The following is an 18,835-nucleotide window of genomic DNA, read 5'->3' on the forward strand; positions in this document are numbered from 1 at the left end:
TCTTTGATAAGAGTAGCTATAATATTGAAGGCCACCATAGGATGCCCAGAATTACTGAAGTAAAGGTACTCTCTTTAAAGATGCCTTTTTCAAAAATTGTCTTCATAGAGCAACATTGCATTGATCCCTGAAAACTGTCAAAAATAATTTGCAATACGTCTAAAAGCAATGACATAAAAATTGCTATATCCTTCAATCTTGCAATTCTATGTCTCTGGTCTATATACCTATATTTATTTTGTTCCACCTCTTGCTCTTAATCTAACCAAAGCAGAAGTTTTCATTTTCCCTGGTGTTTCATGCTTTCTAATCTTAGTCATCATAGAACTTAGGGTTTCTGGTGGAAGCACATGAGCAGCAGCATGAAGAAAAATTAGATGCAGCCTATTGTTGTGATCCAGTGTCTGTCTAAGCTTAGCTTTGCAATAAATAATAAACAAATGGTACAAAATAAAGTATGAATGTGAGATTGCATCTAACCTTGTCTACCAGTCAACCACATAGAACACTTATAGCCGTGTCCATAGTTCCTTTGGTGCTAGAATTCCTTTGCTCAGAACTGAATCCATAGAAATCTAGCAGCAGTTATGTTGCCTAAAATTCCATTGTATTCACTCAGCTGCAGCCACTTGTAGCTGTTAATTCATGGCTAAAGAATAAAATTTTATATGTAAATGATTCAATTCATTATGACCAGAGTTTGGAAATTCTCAAATGTTATTATCATCTCTCACTAGTTGGGGAAATTTCCTAATGCAATGTGGATTTACTAAAAACTTTCTCAAAATTTCTAACATGGAAGTTCACTTGTCCTCCCAGAGGTTACCTCTTACCGTCTCCTACCATGTAAATGCGAGCAGCATCCTTTGATCGATTGTGAAGTTAAAATAGTCTGTAATCTTTAAACAATTAGAATGGGAAATGCACTGTCTTCCCTATTGTGTTCATAAGGTCAAAATGACACATATCATTTTTTTAAGTCCCTTCTATTTCAACTGTTCATAAAACATTGGGTTCCACATATTTTCCTTTATAATGAGTGAGTGATGTGAAGAATAGAATAAATAACACTTCTTGTTTTTATTGTACCTGAGATATAGAAATGGCTTCTTCCCCTGGTAATGAAGAAAATGTGCAAAATAAGTGGTAAATACTCTAAATATGACCTGTTATTTTCTAGATTCTTCTCACCATTTACCAAGAAAATGGAATGGCTTCTATAAGCCTGAATCTATTATACATGTTTGCATGTGTATATAGGTTGTTATACACACATATAAAATATATGCATATATATATATATACATGCATACACATTTGCATATAAATATATACTTTTTTTAGGGGATATTTGGGGGGAAAGTATTGATTTTTTGATAGTATTGGAATAATCAACAGATAACTCCTGTGCTACACTGGCACACTCCCTATATATTTTACTGACTATATAAAAGTATTTGAATGAGGGTAATATAGAATGAGAAGTCAGATAATGCTGCAATCTGCATTTTATGAAGGAATATCATAATTATAAATATCACAGATCTGAGTATTAAAATGTCTTAATTTAATAATCAGTTTTTAGTCTAGAAATACCCATAACACATTGTATTTTTTTCTTCTCATCTTTAAATTCTACTTCTTATGTTTTTTTTTTAATAATACCTTTTTATTTACAAGATATATGCATGGGTAATTTTACAACACTGACAATTGCCAAGCCTTTTGTTCCAATTTTTACCCTCCTTCCCCCCACCTCTTTCCCTCAGATGGCAGGTTGACCAATACATGTTACATATATTAAAGTATAAATTAAATACAATATATGTATACATGTCCAAACAGTTATTTTGCTGTACAAAAAGAATTGGACTTTGAAATAGTGTACTATTAGCCTGTGAAGGAAATCCAAAATACAGGCAGACAAAAATAGGGGTATTGGGAATTCTATGTAGTGGTTCATAGTCATCTCCCAGAGTTCTTTTTTCTGGGCATAACTGGTTCAGTTCATTACTGCTCTATTGGAACTGATTTGGTTTATCTCATTGTTGAAGGTGGCCACAACCATCAGAGCTGATCCTCATATAATATTGTTGTTGAAGTGTATAATGATCTTGTGGTTCTGTTCATTTCACTTAGCATCAGTTCATGTAAGTCTCTCCAAACTTCTCTGTATTCTTTCCCTGTCATTCTAGCCAATCTGACAGGTGTGTAGTAGTATCTCAGAGTTGTCCTAATTTGAATTTCTCTGAGTAATAATAACTTTGAGCATCTTTTCATATGGCTAGAAATAATTTTAATTTCTTTGAGAATTATCTGTTCATATCCTTTGACCATTTATCAATTAGAGAATGGCTTCATTTCTATAAATTAAAGTCAATTCTCTATATGTTTTGGAAATGAGGCCTTTATCAGAACCTTTGACTGTAAAAATCTTTTCCCAGTTTATTTTTTCCCTTCTAATATTATCTGCATTAGTTTTGTTTGTACAATAACCTTTCAATTTGATGTAATCAAAGTTCTCAATTTTGTGATCAATAATGATTTCTAGTTGTTCCTTGGTCATAAATTCCTTCATCTTCCATAGGTCTGAGAGGTAAACTATCCTATATTCCTCCAATTTATTTAAAATCTCATTCTTTATGCCTAGATCATGAACCCATTTTAACCTTATCTTGGTGTATGGTTTTGTTAGTTTCTGCCATACTAATTTCCAATTTTCTCAGGAATTTTTGTCAAATAATGAATTGTTATCTCAAAAGCTAGTGTCTTTGGGTTTGTCAAACAATAGATTATTAAAGTTATCGACTGTTTTGTCCTTTGAACCTAACCTATTCCACTGATCAAATAGTCTATTTCTTAGCCAATTCCAAATTGTTTTGTTAACCACTGCTTTATAATATAATTTTAGATCTGGTACATCTAGACCACCTTTATTTGATTTTTTTTTCATTAATTTCCTTTAAATTCTTGATCTTTTGTTTTTTCCATATGAACTTTGTTGTTATTTTTTCTAGATCATTGAAATAGTTTTTTGGGGAGTCTGATTGGCATAGCGATAAATAAATAGATTAGTTTGGGTAGAATTGTCACTTTTACTATATTTGCTCGCCATATCCAAGAGCATTTAAGATTTTTCCAATTGGCTAGAACAGACTTAATTTGTATGGAAAGTGTTTTATAGTTTCGCTCATATAGTTTCTGATTTTCCCCTGGCAGATAGATTCCTAAATATTTTATGCTATCAGTAGTTACTTTAAATACAATTTCTCTTTGTAACTCTTTTGGATTTTGTAGGTGATATTTAAAAATGCTGATGACTTATGTGGGTTTATTTTGTATCCTGCAACTTTGCTAAAGGTGGGGATTATTTCTAACAGCTTTTTGGCAGATATTTTCTGGGGTTCTCTAAATATGCCATCATATCATCAGCAAAGAGTGATAATTTGGTTTCCTCATTATCTACCCTGATTCCTTTAATCTCTTTCTCGACCCTTATTGCCAAAGTTAGCAATTCTAATACAAAGATGAATAGTAATGGTGATAGTGGGCAACCTTGTTTCACTCTTGATCTTATTGGGAATGGTTGCAGTTTATCTTCTAATGGATATATCCATATGATACTTATTAACGATTTTAATGATATGCTCCTGACTATTTTAAGGAATAGTCGATTTATTCCTATACTCTTGAGTGTTTTTAATAGGAATGGATGTTGGATTTATCAAATGTTTTTTCTGCATCTATTGAGATGATCATATGGTTTTTGTTAATTTGGTTATTAATATGGCTAATTATTCTGATAGTTTTCCTAATATTGAACCAGCCCTGCATTCCTGGTATAAATCCTACTTGATCAAGGTGTATTGTCCTGGCGATGATTTTTTTGTAGTCTTTTTGCTAATATCTTATTTAAGATTTTAGCATCAATATTCATTAGGGAGATTAGTCTATAATTATCTTTCTCTGTTTTCAACCTACCTGGTTTAGGTATCAGTACCATGTCTGTGTCATAAAAGGAATTTGGGTGGATTCCTTTATTCCCTTATTTTTTCAAATAGTTTATATAGCATTGGGGCTAATTATTGTTCTTTAAATGTTTGGTAGAATTCACATGTAAATCCATCTGGTCCTGGGGATTTTTGATTAGGGAGTTGATTAATAGCTTATTTTATTTCTTTTACTGAAATAGGACTATTTAAGCAATTTACTTCCTCCTCTGTTAATCGGGGAAGCCTATATTTTTGGAGGTAGTTGTCCATTTCACTTAGGTTATCAAATTTATTGGCATAAAGTTGGGCAAAGTAACTCATTCTTATTTCTCTAATTTCCTCTTCATTGGTGGAAAGTCTCCTTTTTTATTTTTAAGACTAATAATTTGATTTTCCTCTCTTCTTTCTCTAATCAGATTTACCAGAGGTTTATCTATTTTTTTTCATAATGCCAACTCTTAGTTTTATTTATTAGTTCAATAGATATTTTACTTTCAATATGATTAATTTCTTTTTTTTTAATTTTAGAATTTCAAGTTTAGTATTTGATTGGAGGTTTTTAATTTGCAATCCTAATTCATTGATCTTCTCTTTCTCTATTTTATTCAATTAAGCCTCTAAAGATATAAAATTTCCCCTTATTACCACCTTAGCTGTATCCCATAAATTTTGGTATGATGTCTCGTTATTGTCATTATCTTGAGTGAAATTATTAATTGTGTCTATAATTTTCTGTTTCACCCAATCATTCTTTAAGACGAGATTATTTAGGGGGCAGCTAGGTGGTGCAGTGGATAGAGCACCACCCCATAATTCAGGAGGACCCTTGTTCAAATCTAGTCTCAGAAACTTAACACTTCCTAGCTGTGTGACCCTGCAAGTCACTTAACCCCAGCCTCAGGGGAAAAAAAAAAGATGAGATTATTTAGTTTCCAATTACTTTTTGGTCTATTTACCACTAACTTTTGTTTAATGTAGTTTTAATACATTGTGATCCGAAAAGAAAGCATTTACTATTTCTGTCTTCCTGCATTTAATTTTGAGATCTTTATGTCCTAATATATAGTCAATTTTTGTATAGGTTCCATGAACTGCTGAGAAGAAAGTATACTCCTTTCTACATCATTCAGTTTTCTCCAAATATCTATCATACCTAATTTTTCTAATATTCTATTTACCTTCTATTTTTTTTTCTTATTTCTTGTGTGGTTTGATTTACCTAATTCTGAGAGTGCAAGATTGAGATCTCCCACTGTTATAGTTTTGCTGTCTATTTCTTCTTGCTACTCTCTTAACTTCTCCTTTAGGAACTTAGATGCTATACTACTTGGTGCACATATGTTTAGTATTGATATGGCTTCATTGTCTATGCTACCGTTTAGCAAGATATAGTTGCCTTTCTTATCTCTTTTTTTGCTTTTGCTTGATCTGAGATAAGAATGACTACCCATGCTTATTTGAATTCACCTGAAGCATAAGAGATTCTGCTCCAGCCTTTTACCTTTATTCTGTATGTGTCTCCCTGCTTTAAATGTGTTTCCTGCAAACAACATATTGTAGGGTTCTGATTTTTGATCCAGTCTCCTATCCACCTTCACTTAATGGCAGAGTTCATTCCATTCACATTTATGGTTAAAATTACTAATTCTGTATTTTCTGCTATCTTATTATCCCCAGATTATGCTTTTCTTTATCTTGCCTCCCATAATCCTCTTTCCCAGTTTTAAATTTATAGGTCCCACTTGTGTTATACTATTCACCCTTTTTAGTATCCCTCTCTCCCTTTTTGAATCTTTTTCCCTTTCTTATATTCTTCCCTTATTTCTCTTTTCCTTTTCCCTTTTCCTCTTCACCTTTTTAATGAGGTGAGAGAAAATTCTCTGTAAAACAAATATGTTAATTATTTTCTGTTTGAGCTAACTCTGATGAGAGTAAGATTTACACAATGGTCCTCCCCCTCTCTAAATTCCCTCAGATATGATAGGTTTCCTTTCCCTCTTTGTGAGATATATTTTCCTTATTTTATCCCCCATTTCCCTTTTTTTCTGATCCTATCTCCTTTCCAATTCTATTTCCCTTTTTTATGTAATCTCTGTAAATTCAAATTATACATGTAGTTTTTATGTATAGCCACAACAGAAATACAGTTCTCAAGACTTCCTTTTACCTTTTTCTGCTCCTCTTGAGTCCTATGGGTAGAGATCAATTTTTTTTTTTCTTGTTTTTTCCTTAGAAACAATTGGAATTCATCTGTTTCATTAAATGTCCATGTTCTTCCATGGAAGAAAATGCTCAGCTTACCTGGATAGTTTATTCTTGGCTGCATTCCAAGTTCTTTTGTCTTTTGGAATATCACATTCCCGGCCCTTCATTCCTTTAATGTGGAGGCAGTCAGATCTTGAGTGATCCTTATTGTGGCACCTTGGTATTTGAATCCTTTTTTTCTGGCTGCTTGTAATCTTCCTTTCCTTATTCTGATAGTTCTAAAATTTGGCCACAATATTCTCTGGAGTTTTTTTATCTGTCTTTTTTTTTGGGGGGGGGGGTCTTTTTCAAAATGTGTTTGATTAATTCTTTCAATGCCTATTTTACCTTCTGATTCTATTACATCTGGGCAATTCTCTTTAATTATTTCCTGTAAAATAGTATCTAGGCTCCTTTTTTTCATCATAATTTTTGGGAAGTCTGATAATCCTTACATTATCTCTTCTAGATCTATTTTCTACGTATGTTGCTTTTCCAAGAAGGTATTTAATATTTTTCTCAAATTCTTTTTTTTTTAATTTTATTTGACTGATTCTTGATGTCTCAATGAACCATTCATTTCAGTTTGTTCAGTTCTGATTTTTAATGAGTTATTTTGTTCATTAGCTTGTTTTTTTTGTTTTGTTTTGTTTTTTTTTTACTTCTTTTTGTATATGTCGAATTGAGTTTTTAAATGAGTTGTTTTGCTCCGTGGATTTTTTTTTACATTTCACTATTTTTTTTTAGTGAGTTATTTCATTTTATTTTTCCTTTTCACAAATCCTACTTTCTTGGGAATTCTTTATGTTTTCCAATTCACAAATCCTACTTTCTTGGCAATTCTTTATGATTTCCAGTTCACTAATCCTATTTTCCTATGATTTCTTTACCTTTTCCAATTCACAAATTTTGTTTCCTTGCGCTTCCTGGGAATTCTTTACCTTTTCCAATTCACCTTTCAGGAAGTTGTTACCCTCTTGCATAGCTTATCTTTTCTTTCCCCATTTTTCTTCTAACTCTCTTTTGAGACTTTTAATAGTCTCTTCTAGAAGAGTATTATTTTGGGTTTTGTGTGCAGATTATTTACTATTAGTCTCCTCTGTGTTGACAACCTGCTCTCTTTTTGTTTCATCCTTTTGATTTTTTTACTCATTTTTAAAAGCTTGTAGGGTCTGCCTTCAGGGCAAGGAGGTTACCACCTTCTTCTGCAAAGCAGGGATAAGTACTAACTGGCTACAGAGAATGGTCAAGTATAGGAGTGCTCTGGGAAAGAATTCCCCACTCCCACTGGAAGTGATTTAGACCTGATTACAAGGATGAGCTGAAGAATTGCCCAGTGAAGAATCCAGCTGTGCAGATTAGTGATTGTCTTGGGGCTAGAGACTGGGCAGTGAAAGTGTCACTGCCCCAAGCCAAAGCCTGATGTGGGGCTGTGGGTATTAGGAGCTGACCAGCAAATAGCCACACAGGGACAGGAAGTGGCTCTGCCCCGGAAGTATAGTCATGCTGAGGAAGTTCTATTGCCCCAGGCCAAGCCCCACACTGTGCAGATTAGAGGCTGCCCCGGGCTGCACCCCCTCTGCTGTGCAAATTTGCAACTGCCCAGAGGAAAAGCCCCTTACTGCAGAATGGGGCTGTATAGCTGTGTTGTGGTCTGTGCTAAATCACTTAAGGTTTTGGGTGGGAATAGCCAGGTCCCATTAGGATTTGGCGTTTTCTATAATATACTCTGCCTTTGGCTCTAATTTTTCTGCTGTTCTGCTGCTTTATAATCAAGGCAGAGCAATCAGCCTATGCCAGAGTCGTTTCTGTACTTTTTCTAACCACAGAGCCCTATCTCTCCCAATCTGCTCTGTTTGCTAGGCTCTCCTGCTAGTGCTGATCTGCTCCAGCCACTCAGGACAAACCTTTTCTGACAAACTTCCAGATTATCTTTGGAAGGTGAGTTGTACTTCTAATTTTTTGTGAATTTTGCCAGTCAGGTGCTATTTTTGAGGCTGAATTCAATTATTGGTCTTGAAGTATGAGAGGAGGTTTAGAAATTGGCATGTGCCTTCTTCACCATCTTGGCTCCACCCCTCTCCTACTTCTTATTTTTCCTATGGATACTTCTTTCTTTACTTTACAAAACTTTACTTTGCCATGTGAGAAAACCCATATTCTAGCAAATTCCATGAAGCTGGAAGTATTGAGTAGAAGTCCAGTGTCTGTCTCTTATTTGAGAAACATCCCAGCTAAGATAGGAAAGGTCACTCTCAGTAGGTTGAACAAAATCTCAGCTGTTCTCAATGACAGTCTTCCTAGGTTGCAAGAGGTTTGCAATCTGCATCAATTGTATCTACCCTAATGAAATAATGGGTTTTGAAGTATTTCAATAATTAAATATTTATATCTTATCTTCATAAATCCTTTGAGGATGGGGATAAAACTTATTCCTAATGTCACAGGAATTAAACTTGGAAGAAAATTTAGAGATTTCCAGTACTCCCCATCTTATTTGTGCTATCAGCATTGTAAATACTGCATAAATGTTTGAATTAACAAACAAAAGAATTAAGGAGAAATAATTTTATCCTTCATAAAAAGGTTTTAATAACTTAAGTGTAGTTAATATTCATGAGATGGAAAAAAAAACTATTATTTCCAGAAGAAAATGGTAATGTACTCAAGGTATCAAGTATATTGTAAATGTTTAAATCTTGGGTGACAGCTACATTTCAGAAGTCAAATGCCAAATGGACAAGTCTGATGTTTTATGATGGCTAATGCCATTTCCCTGTTCAGTAAAATTTTCTATATAATCCAGAATATAGATCTTTTGAAATTACTATTATATTTTAAATAGAAACATGATCTTGAAATGATTGTTTATTCATAGCTTTAAACTAAAATTAATGTTTATCCCCAATATTCACTGGATGCTCAAGTTTTGGAAGTAAGACATGGGCCCTACACTAAAAAAATAAGGAACATACATCCATTTGTCTTCATGACATAGCTTTTATTGAGGACTATCATTACATAGAGGCATAATAAGCAGTTGCCTACATTGGGTGATTTCAGGAAAATCATGAAGCATTCCTTTCCTTGAAATATCCTCCCATTTAGTTATTGAAATATGGAGTTTTTTCACTACAAAATTGTTAAACTTGTGAAATTCAAGTCTCAACAGGCAAATTGGCTCATTCACACGTAAGTGATAATTTTAGAACATTTTCTTTTAGGAAGCTTCATGGAATCACAGAATCTTTTATTTATAAATGCTCTTTGATAATCTACTGAAGCATATATTATTTTATAATATTTTTAACAAATTCATATGCAATTTCTTCTTTTTACCTCCATTGTTAAGAAACATTTTGGCTATAATCAAAATCTACTGTATTTACACTGAATGGTATTTTTCACCTAATCCAGTGATCTTCCTTTTCATCCTACTAATGACTTTTTGCACACATAGTTTTTCCTATGTACATTTCCTTCTTCTTTCTGTGTTCTAGAAGGTTATAATAAAAATCCCAAAATTATCTTTCCCAGAAAAGAAAAATATGTTTTATTCAATCATGTCCAGATATAGAAAATCAACTCATTGTCACCCTTTCCTTTTCTATTTAAGCCAAGGATCTTTCTATCCCTACATACTTATGATTCTATATTAAGGTTACAACTCCTCCAAAAAGGGAAGATATCTTGGAACATTGGATAGTTGAGTCAATTCCCCTGGTCAATATTTTCTAGGAATCTAAGTAGTATTGGAGAAGTCACCCACTAGAAGGCAAATGCACTCCAAATTGCAAGAGAGTATATAACAGCTCAACCTACCTCTCTTCCCATGGCAGGTGATCAGTATTTGATCATTATGAATAGCCATCATTCTTTTAAATCCTTCATCAGTTATATAATTGTCCTTGACCTATAATGCCCTTTTATAATGCCAGTACATTTATAAACTCCTTTTTATCTCAAACACTGTTTTCTTTGGAGGAAGAACACAGAAATGAGTTAAGTAATTATTCAAATTAATGATTAGATTTGAAATAGAACTTTTTAACTGCTAAAATCTTTACTATTCTTCAAAGACCAATTCTGATTCCTTTTATTCTGTGAAACCTTCCCCCATTTCTGAGAAAGGAATAACTTTCTTCAAAATATCTCTGCTCATTTTACCTGCTTTTTTCTTTCTTCTAATGTATTTTATTATGTTATATCACATCCATCTCTATACAAGAACTCATGCTTCTGGTACAGTCATATAGTGCAGTTGATGAATTGCTGGGCCTAGGGTCAGAAAAACTTATTTTCTGAAGTTCGAATCATATCTCAGGTACCTACTAAGTGTGTGGCCCTGGACAATTAACACTCTATGACTCCGTTTCCTCATATTTAAAATATGTTGAAGAATAAAATGTGAAACCATTCTAATACCTTGTGAAAAAAATTCCAAAAGGAATAACAAGCAGTCAGACATGAGTAAAACTATAAAACAACAATAACTCATACCTATTAAAATATAAAGCATCTTGAGATGAAGTCATTCATCTTAGTATTTCCCTCTTGCCTGGCATAATGCATTGAATGTTGTAGGAGCTTAATAATTCTGTTTTTTTTTAATTGACTTGAATTAATTAGCAACTTCCATGAGGAAAGGTAGCATACATTCCCTAATTTCACCATAAATTTAGTAACATAAACTACACACAGTAAGTAAATATGGATTTTTATTAACTCATTTAGCTGATGAATCTATACAGACACTAAGGAAAATAAATTGATTCAATTATGCTTTTCACTTTTTCCTGGAAAAACTCAGAACAATTGGAAAAGTTTCCTTAAGAAATCATTATAGCAAAAGCCAAAGTATTTGAAAGAAAATGTGACAGAGCTACAATTGTAACTTGGCAAATCCATGGATAGAGAGCACAATTTTCCTCTTGTGATCATTTCTAATTTTGTACTACCACTGCTTATTCCATATTTTGCAGATTTTTTTTTTAAATGTTCAGAAATAGCATAGACTTGGGTAAAGTTAGAGAATGAAAGCAATAAAAGAAATAATGATCATCACACCTGATATACTTTAATTAAGTCTTTCTATATCTGGACTTTTCCTACAATAGAGCATGTCAGGTCAGAGTAATCTTTCAGTGAAATTACACTATAGCATTCCTACATTAATGATAAGGGAACCAAAAATATATTTTATGTTCAATTAACCTTCCCCATTAAATAAGTAAATGTAGAAGTGGTTATAAAATCACTGAAAAAGTTATTTTTAGGATGACAAATATTTTTAACTTTATAGTTCTCAAAATATTAGTGAATAAAGATATATTCTCATTCAAATTATTTACTTTGTCATTCTAATGAATGAATAGAAGGAATCCCTGAATTCATGTTATTGCACCTTTTATTGTGTATTTCTGGGCTGTTTTAGATTTCTTTTTTTCCTTTTTTTTTCCTCTAGTAAATCATCATGTAGTATTGTTGTTGAAGTGTATCATGATCTCCTAGTTCTTCTCATTTCACTTAGCATCAGTTCATGTAAGTCTCTCCAGGCCCGTCTGTATTCGTCCTGCTAGTTATTTCTTACAGAACAAATGATATTCCATACTATTCATATACCACAATTTAATTAACCATTCTCCAATTGATGGGCATCTATTCAATTTCCAGTTTCTAGCCACAACAAAAAATGGTTGCCACAAACATTTGGGCACAAAGAGGTCCCTTTCCCTTCTTTAATGTATCTTTGGGATATAAGCCCAGGAGTAACACTGCTGGATCAAAGGCTATTCATAGTTTAATAACTTTTTGAGCATAGTTCCAAATTGCTCTCCAGAATGGTTGGATCCATTCACAACTCGAACAACAATGCACCAGTGTTCTAGGTTTCCCACATCCCCTCCAACATTCATCTTATCTTTTCCTGACATCTTAGCCAATCTGACAGGTGTGTAGTGGTATCTCATAGCTGTCTTAATTTGCATTTCTCTGATCAATAATGATTTGGAATACCTATTCATATAATGAAATAATTTAAATTTCTTCATCTGAAAATTGTCTGTTCTTATTCTTTTACCATTTACCAATTGGAGAATGGCTTGATTTCTGATAAATTAGAGTCAACTCTCTATATATTTTGGAAATGAGGCTTTATCAGAACCTTTGACTGTAAAAATGTTTTCCCAGTTTCTTGCTTCCCTTCTAATCTTGTCTGCATTAGTTTTATTTGTACAAAAGCTTTTTAACTTAATAGAAATTTTATATTTTGTGATCAATAATGACCTCTAGTTCTTCTTTGGTCACAAATTTCATCCTCCTCCATGGGTCTGAGAGGGAAATGGTCCTATGTTCTTTTAATGTATTTATAATTTCATTCTTTATGCCTAGATCATGAACCCACTTTGATTTTATCTTGGTGTGTGAAGTTAAATATGGGTCAATACCTAGTTTCTGCCATACTAATTCCCAATTTTCTCAGGAATTTTTGTTATTCCAAAAGCTGGGGTCTTTGGATTTGTCAAACACTAGATTGCTAAAGTTATTGATTATTTTGTCCTGTGAACCTAACCTATTCCACTGATCAACTAGTCTATTTCTTAGACAATACCACATAGTTTTGGTGATCTCAGCTTTATAATATAGTTTGAGATCAAGTACAACTAGGCCACCTTCATTTGATTTTTTTTTTCATTAGTTCCCTTGAAATTTTTGATCTTTTGTTCTTCCAGATGAATTTATTGTTATTTTTCTATGTCATTTAAATAGGTTCTTGGGAGTCTGATTGATATAGCAATAAATAAATACATTAGTTTAGGTAGTATTGTCATCTTTATCATATTTGCTCAACCTATGCAGGAGCACTTAATATTTTCCAATTGTTTAAATCTGACTTTATTTGTGTGGAAAGTGTTTTGTAATTTTACTCATATAATTCCTAACTTTCCTTTGGTAGATAGATTCCCAAATATTTTATAGTATCAACAGTTATTTTAAATGGAATTTCTCTTTGTAAGTCTTGTTGGATTTTGTTAGTGATTTATAAAAATGCTGTGATTTATGTGGATTTATTTTGTATCCTGCAACTTTGCTAAAGTTGTAGATTATTTGTAATATCTTTTTAGTAGAATATCTTGGGTTTTCTAAGTATACCATCATATCACCTACCAAGAATGGTAAATTGGTTTCCTCATTACCTACTCTAATTACTTTAATTTATTTTTCATCTCATTGTCAAAGCTAGCATTTCTTTCTTTTTTTTTTTTTTTTCTAGGTTAATTAATTTATTTTATTTTTTCCTCAGGCAGCAAAAATACAAGTGGAAACAAAGTCTTTATTAGAATGTATGGTCAAGCAAAAAATTTTTCCATTTAGTTATATAGAAGAAAAATATAAAAGGTAGGTACCATGTCTAGGATAATGCTGAAACTATAATGACAAACTTGGGAATTACAATTCCCAATTTTGTCACTGTACAAACTTCCAATTATGTTCTTTCACTCTGCTCTGCAGAGTTCATATAAGCATTCCCAGATTTCTGAAATTCTCTGAAATCATCCTTTCCATCATGTTTTAGAACATAGTGAGAAAACTTGTATAATTTCTTTATTTTCCAAATTTTATGTGTATATATATATATATATATATATATATATATATATATATATAAATCCTTCAAATTCCCATTCTTTCCCACCTCAAAAAGGGTTACTATTTTTGTATATCCTTGATTTGTTTAGAACTAATCCCTATTTTCCCCTTCCTTTTTCCTCCAATTTCACTGTTAAGTAAAATGTATTTCTATGCCCAATGTGTATTCTTTTCCTTACCCTTCCCTTTGGAAGGCATTCTTTTCTCTTTCCCATTCTTCAAGATCATCAAGATTCAGTAGAATCATTTCCAGGCCTTGGGGAAAACTAGACTTTATGAGAATGAACAAGTAAGAATCCTTGTTCATGGTTGCTTGTTTTCCTTTCCTTTCTAGCTTGCAGCTGTCACTTTGATCAGGAATCTCTGTCATTCAAGGTTCATTTTCCCTCTGAATCATTATACTCAATTTTACTAAAGTGTATACATATCAAAGTTCTCTGCTCCTTTATAGCAATGACTACTATATCACATGTAATCTTGTCTGTGGATCCTTGGTTTCTTTCTGGTGGCTTTCATTATTTGACTTTTAAATTTCGGCTATCAAGGTTTTATTTTGGAATTCCTTTAAGGAAGTGTATCTTTGATTTTGCCACCGGTTCTAAGAAATCTAGACAAATTTGTTTCCTAGGCTCCTTTTTTGGTCTTAGCATTCAGACCCAAAGTCCAATTTTTTTTTTTCCCATTCAAACCTTTTTCTAACTTAGTTTTAGCTCTAAGATTTTTTTTTTCAGTATTCTGACCGTTGTCATCTCATGGCATCATTGGCTATTTAATCTAATTTTTAGGGAGTTTTTAGGGAGCTTTTGTACCTCTTGAGGCAATTATGGTTAATCATTTTTTCCATTTCCCCCCCCCCATTCGCATGTTCCCACTTAATTTTTTCCAGGTCTTCTAGCTGTTTGTATCCAAGTTATATTTTCTCAAAGACTTATTCTTTTTCTATTCTTGTATACTAAGCACCCTTGCAACCAAAACATTTTTTATGGCTGGGTTGTTTATTCATTCTTCCAGGTTAAATCAATTTGAATATATGCTTATAAATTATTTTTCATGAGTGGAAGTTAATTGTATAGTTTCCAGCACCTCCATCATCTTGTCTCCAGCTGCTTTATGCTCACTGGTAAATAATTATCTTAGTCCAGGTTATGACCCTGTAAACTTCAAAAGATAGGAAGATCCACTAAGAAGCCTGATAATATAATGTCAGGGCTGACTTCTCACTAGAGTTAGCTACTGTCCTTATCACCAGGACATTATATTATGTCACCTGATCAAGCTCAGAAAAGTGGGCCAATAAAGCATGTATTTTTGAAATGCATTTAACTGAAGATCAGGTATAAACCCCATCTAGGGAAAATATTAACACAATGAATAGTACAAGTAGTACATAATAGATATTATCTTATTATCATAGCAGTATCATAGAAAATATTCAAGATAAAAATTAAATCTGTGATTCTAAAAAAAGTCATCTTATCTGGCACTAGGGAAGAAAATGAAAAGGAAAACTCTCTATTACTCTACAGGTGGAGTAAGTAATGGGGAGACTGGCCAATCAGTGTTAAGCCCATGGCACATGTACAATATGTGTTTGCCTGCTGGTAATGAGAGGCCTGGGAAGTCAGTGATGAAGCTGTCAGCCCTTGTATAGATATCCAGTGACTGAACTTGTTGAACATGCATGCTATTCTTTCTGTTGGTTCTGTGTAGACTTTCACAATTCTGAGTGAATCTGAGATGAAACAGAACAGACTATGATCTTATGAGCTTCAAAAAGTCATATCTACCAGCAGTCCAGAGTTTGCTGACTGTTATAGTAGTCAAGTGAGGTGAGGAACCAGATTTGTGGGCTTTACCTAGTTGACTCAGCCCAATAATAGCTATACTCAGCCACTATGTCCTGAGAGCAAAATAGCAATTCATTCATTAGTTAAGTGAATCTGTATAGAGAAATGTTTCAATTTTCCTCTATTTCTTTGAAAAGGTTGTGTTGTTTCATCAGAGTGAATTCCCCTCTTTCCTGAGGGTCTAGGTTATACATGTATAAGTATCCATCAGAAGCTCCCACTAATAATTGAGGAATCTTCTGAATTGTGGCAAGTGAACAGATATTTTTGGTGACTGCAAAATGGTAGTCAGACAGTAGTAAATGCTCTACCCTGGTTAAACATTTCTGTTACTTGAGAGGGCAAATAGCTGATAGAAGCCGTAAGCACTTTCCCAGAGTAACCAGTCCAGGTAGTTGGTTCCTCCTGAGGTTTCTTTTTCACAGTCTCAAGTTTGAAGATGTGCACTGTTTCAGTGTTACTGGATGCAGAGGAACATTCCATCTATGCTGAAGGCCAAAGAGCAGATGCTTACACACGGCTTTACTCCTGTCTGGAATTCAAAGATTTTCTGTCCTTCTGGGATGGAAAATATTCTAATCACAGTTCCCTTCTCAGAAGCAGTGGCAAGTTTGGTACCACTTGCATCAAAAGGCAAGGCTGCTAGGGGACTATCATGAGCTGGTATTATATTAGCAGCCCTCAAATTAATTGTGTCAAAGACTTGTACTTCCCCAATTGTTGTACTCCCAGGATAAGCCAGATAACAATTTTCAAGGTATATTGACATTGCACACAAACCTGCAGGGTTAGGAGGAGTTTCCCTGATTGTGTGAAGTACCTTCATATCACGAATATTATGTATGTACAGACATTCTTCTAGGCATACTATCAATATCTGTCTATTCAATTTAACTGCCAATATGGTATTGGAATAGCTATAATTGCATATTTCAGTCCCCTTCTTAAAGTGGCAGACTTTTAGTTTTTGTGGAGCTTTGAGACTAATGATAGCCACCAGGCTGCTTGAAAACAATCTTTCCACAATACACACATCTTCAGTATCAGTACATTCATAAATTTTTTTCAGTTTATCCACAGAGGAAAGGGAGAAGAATTTGTAACCAGATTTACTACCCACAGCAGCTAAGGATGTGTTGTACTGGTTGAAGTTGGCGAAGAGCAGCTGGCTGGAGCTGGCCTCCTCGCTCTGACTGGCCAGGTTCATGGCTGAGGCAGGGGGCAGAGGGGAAGTTCGGCTCTGGTGCTCTAGAGATGAGGGAGTCAGGCTCTGCTCCAGGCCCCTCTCTCCACCACCGTTGTGGGTCCTCCAGCTGCAGTGGTCACTGCTTCGGTTCCTACTGTTGCTGTTGCCGCCACTGTTGCTCTTAATTTGGGTATTGATATAGTCAATTATACTAATAGTTTTCTTAATATTGAACTAGCCCTGCAAATCCTGGTATAAATCGTACTTGGTCATGGTGCATTATCTTGGGGATGATTTTTTGTAATCTTTTTGCTAATATTTTATTTAAGATTTTTGCATCAATGTGCATTAGGGAGATTGGTCTATAATTTTCCTTCTCTGTTTTCTTCTATCTAGTTTAGGTATCAGTACCATGTCCATGTCATAAAAGGAATTTAGTAGGACTCCTTCAATCCCAATTATTGAAATAGTTTATATAGCATTGGAGTCAATTGTTCTTTAAATGTTTGATAGTATTCACATGTAAATCCATCTGGTCTTGGGAATTTTTTTTTAGGGAATTGATTAATAGGTTGTTCTATTTGTTTTCCTAAAATGGGACTGTTTATCCAATTTGCTTCTTCCTCTGTTAATCTGGGCAACCTATATTTTTGAAGGTATTCATCCATTTCATTTAAGTTATCAAATTTCTTGACATAATGTTGGGCAAAGTATCTCCCAATTATTGCTCTAATTTCCTCTTCATTAGTGAAAATGCCTCCCTTTTCATTTTTAAGACTAACAATTTGATTTTCCTCTTTCCTTTTTCTAATCAAATTTGTCAAGGCTTTAACTACTTTATTTTTTCATAAAATCAATTCTTAGTTTTATTTATTAATTCAATAGTTTTTTTTAACTTTCAGTTTTATTGATCTCTCCTTTTATTTTTAGAATTCAAGTTTAATGATTGATTGAGGGTTTCTAATTTGTACTTTTTCTAGCTTTTTTAGTTATAAGCCTAATTCATTGATTTTCTCTTTCTATATTTTATGCAGGTAAGGCTTTAGAGATATAAAATTTCTCCTTAATACCACATTGGCTGCATCCCACACATTTTGGTATAATGTATCATTATTGTACTTCTTTTGGGTGAAATTATTGTGTCGATGATTTGCTGTTTTACACAATCATTCTTTAAGATGAGATTATTTAGTTTCCAATTATTTTTAATTCTATTTTCCGCTGGATTTTTATTAAATGTATTTTTTTATTGTGATCTGAAAATGATGCATTTACTATTTCTGCCTTTCTGAATTTGAATTTGAGGTCTTTATGTCTTAATATATGGTCAATTTTTATTTAGGTTCCATGAACTGCTGAGACTAAAGTGTACTCCTTTATTTCTCCATTCAATTTTCTCCAAATAATTATCATACCTAACTTTTCTAGTATTCTATTAACCTCTTTAACTTCTTTCTTATTTATTTTGTGGTTTGATTTATCTAGTTCTGAGAGTGCAAGGTTGAGATCTCTCTGAGTTTTGCTGCCTATATCTTCTTGCAGCTCTCTTAACGTCTCCTTTAGGAATTTAGATGCTGTACTACTTGGTGCATATATGTTTAATTTTGATATTGCTTCATTATCTATGCTACCCTTTAGCAAGATATAGTTTCCTTCCTTATCTCATTTTATTAGGTCAATTTTTGCTTTTGCTTGATCTGAGATCAGGATGGCTACCCCTGCTTTTTTGACTTTGCCTAAAGCATACTAGATTCTCTTCCTGCCTTTTACCTTTACTCTGCATGTATCACTCTGCTTCAAGTAAGTTTCCTGTAAACAATATACTGTAGGATTATGGCTTTTAGTCCAATCTTCTATCTGCCTCTGCAGTTTACCCATTCAAATTTATGGTTAAAATTTCTAATTCTGTATTTCCT

General features: G+C 33.3%; 1 pseudogene; it reads right to left on the reverse strand.

Annotated features, from left to right (window-relative positions):
• Positions 1-15,843: 15,843 nt before the first annotated feature.
• On the reverse strand, positions 15,844-16,940 carry LOC141552700 (WD repeat domain phosphoinositide-interacting protein 2 pseudogene; annotated as a pseudogene).
• Positions 16,941-18,835: the final 1,895 nt, after the last annotated feature.

The sequence above is a fragment of the Sminthopsis crassicaudata genome, chromosome 2 (genome assembly GCF_048593235.1).
Source record: "Sminthopsis crassicaudata isolate SCR6 chromosome 2, ASM4859323v1, whole genome shotgun sequence".
Lineage (NCBI taxonomy): Eukaryota > Metazoa > Chordata > Mammalia > Dasyuromorphia > Dasyuridae > Sminthopsis > Sminthopsis crassicaudata.